The sequence below is a fragment of the Marmota flaviventris genome, chromosome 3 (genome assembly GCF_047511675.1).
Source record: "Marmota flaviventris isolate mMarFla1 chromosome 3, mMarFla1.hap1, whole genome shotgun sequence".
Classification (NCBI taxonomy): domain Eukaryota; kingdom Metazoa; phylum Chordata; class Mammalia; order Rodentia; family Sciuridae; genus Marmota; species Marmota flaviventris.
Genome location: NC_092500.1, coordinates 100,101,475 through 100,104,243, shown reverse-complemented (window position 1 = coordinate 100,104,243; position 2,769 = coordinate 100,101,475). Strand labels below are relative to the sequence as shown.

General features: G+C 35.5%; 1 non-coding gene across 1 annotated transcript; it reads right to left on the bottom strand.

Annotated features, from left to right (window-relative positions):
- Positions 1-421: 421 nt before the first annotated feature.
- LOC114081665 (small nucleolar RNA U13) lies at positions 422-526 on the bottom strand. The gene has a single exon (XR_003580838.3). It is a non-coding gene; the product is annotated as a small nucleolar RNA U13 (small nucleolar RNA).
- Between the last annotated feature and the right edge of the window lie 2,243 nt (positions 527-2,769).

Sequence of the window (2,769 nt, the reverse complement as noted above, 5' to 3'; positions counted from 1 at the left end):
CTACCATAGAACATCAAATTATAACATTGTTCCTGTGAGAAAATATAAAATTTTTATATCAATCTGCTCTATGTTAAGGTTTTTAAGAATGTACTGTGGTGGCAAGTAGAAACTTCCCATAGCAGTTTTATGAACTCTTCTCAGCACTGATTTATGATTGAGGAATAAAATATCCCTTGAGTATATTTAACTGCTCATATAAACCAAATTTTAAAATCCTAAGATACATATTGTTTTCTTAACCTCAATCTTTAAAACCCCATGTCTGGATGATGTCTCTGACACAGATTCCACTCTGTGAGCCTCTTCTGATTGATAACTGGTTGCATTAAACTGCCAACTGCCTTATTTCTTTAGCACCACAACATATCCTGCTCCTACTACACTAGTAACACTTTAGCCTTTTTGTTTCCCAAGTTCACATCAGGCAGGTAAGGTGTTGATATCTTAACAAGATTCAGGAGAGAAGCACATTTCACACAACAGCATGCACACCCAATAGTTACAATCATGAATCAAAGTGGATTTATTCTTTTTTTAGATGCCTATCATTGTTGCATTCTTCACATATGGAGAACAGAATTTTGTTAAGAGTCAATGGAAGAATATATATTACATTGTTTTCAGAAAAGGTGATTTTCACCCACCATATACACAGAGTAATAATGATGATTGTGTATTAAAAACATGGCTATAGGTATGATTAATCGGGAAGATAAGCACCAGATTTTTCTGAGTTCCTAAATTTTCCACGTGCACTACAGAAAGTTATGTCCCTAAGAAAAATAATGAACTTGATTCATGAAGTAAATATTTTAACATGTTTATTAGAGTGATCACAATGAAATATTATTTATTTTATTTTTATTGATTTTTAAAATAAAGACAGCAGAATGCATTACAATTCTTATTACACATATAGAGCACAATTTTTCATATCTGATTGTATATAGAGTATGTTCACACCAATTTGTGTCTTCATACATGTACTTTGGATAATGATGTCCATCACATTCCACCCACTGTCCCCTTCCTTCCACTCCCATCCCTCTGCCTTATCTAGAGTTTGTCTATTCCTCCCATGCTCCCCCTCCCTACCCCACAATAAAAGAGAATAAAATCATGGCATATGCAGGCAAATGGATGGTGTTGGAGAAGATAATGCTAAGTGAATTTAGCCAATTCCCCCCCCCCCAAAAAAAAAATGCAGAATATTTTCTCTGATATAAGGTGACTGGAAAATTATTTTAATTTTTTTATGAAATAGACAATTATTATAGCATAGTCATTGTATTAGTGTTATACACAAAATTGGTATTTAGAAGTGTTCAGATACAAAATTTTAGATAATTAAAGCACTGTTCCACAAATACATGTACTCAATTTAAATATATCATAACAAAATCTTGAGGTGTAATTCCAATTATAAAAATGCTTTGTCAACAGAAGTTTAAAGATCTGTGTTCAAAATGATATGATTGACAGCTGATGAAGATGTAACCTAATACTCTCAGTCTGTCATCTGTGGATCACTAGAGAAGAAATCATAGCTGGAGGCTGACCTTATATTGTTATACAACTGTTATTGTTCTCTCACACACACACTCTCTCTTTTCTCAAAGTAATGCTTTCATTTTGTTTGGCAACCAGATTTTCTAAATTGTTAGCCTTAGAACTTTATAAGTGCAAACATGCAAACCTTCTCGTATGTGATACCTAGATTTCCTAATCCACTGTAACAAATACTTAAATAATGTAGAAACTGACACACATAGTAATAATATTTTCTGTCACTCTGGAGTTTTTTAAAAAAATCTATCACTAGTAAAACAGTATAATGAAGAATAGCTTTGAATGCTCAGTAGATGTTTTTCTGGGAGATTATCTTAGAAGAGCTCATGAAAATAGATTTTAAACACAGCTAATATTCTTCCCAGAAGAATTTTTCAGTTTCAAAGATAGCCAAGTAATCAGAAAATTTATTTACATAGCTACATCAATTCTCTAAATTAGAAATACCACATGTAGTAGCCATACTTTCATGTTGCTCATTCAACAAACATGTATTCATTGACTACCATGAGTGTATCAGCTACTATTCTGAATACTGTAGACAAAATGACAAGCAAGAGAGTTGTGTTCTCTCCTTCAGCACATGGTTTGTGGGAATCAGGAAAAAAAAAAGTAAGAAACCAAATACAGTGAGTTTATTGCCACTACTTGGGAGACAAGAGTGTGATTTGGAGAAAGCTATGAGGAGAGGAGAGGGAGAAGGAGTAGGAGAAAAGGAGGGTGACAAGAAGTGGGTAGACCAAGGGAAAAGGATACGAGAGGAACAGGGGAGAGGGAGAGAGAAATTGAGAAAAGCATTAAACTTTTGGAGTGTCGCGACCCCTTGCCCGCAAGGAAGACACAACTCAGGAATCTTCTTTCAGCAGTTTATTCAGGTCCCTGATATTTCTTCTTCTCTCTTCTTCTCTCCTTCCCGGATGCCCTCCCAGCCTTAATAAAGCATCCCAAGCCCCAATGCAAAGCTGCCGCGTGGAGCTTTCTCACAGGGTGGTGAAAAATCATGTGCCAACTCTCTCAGATAAGGAGTTGTTTGTCACATACCACAGCGGAGCCAGCGCCATCTCGTAATGGCGACCATAGTCTGCAGAAACGGCAGAAGCGGCTCACCACATTGGAGAGTAAAATGTTAGCATTGATGATAGAATGGATGCAGTTAATTAAAATAATTATACTGAAGAAAGAAGCAAGTGCTTTGCA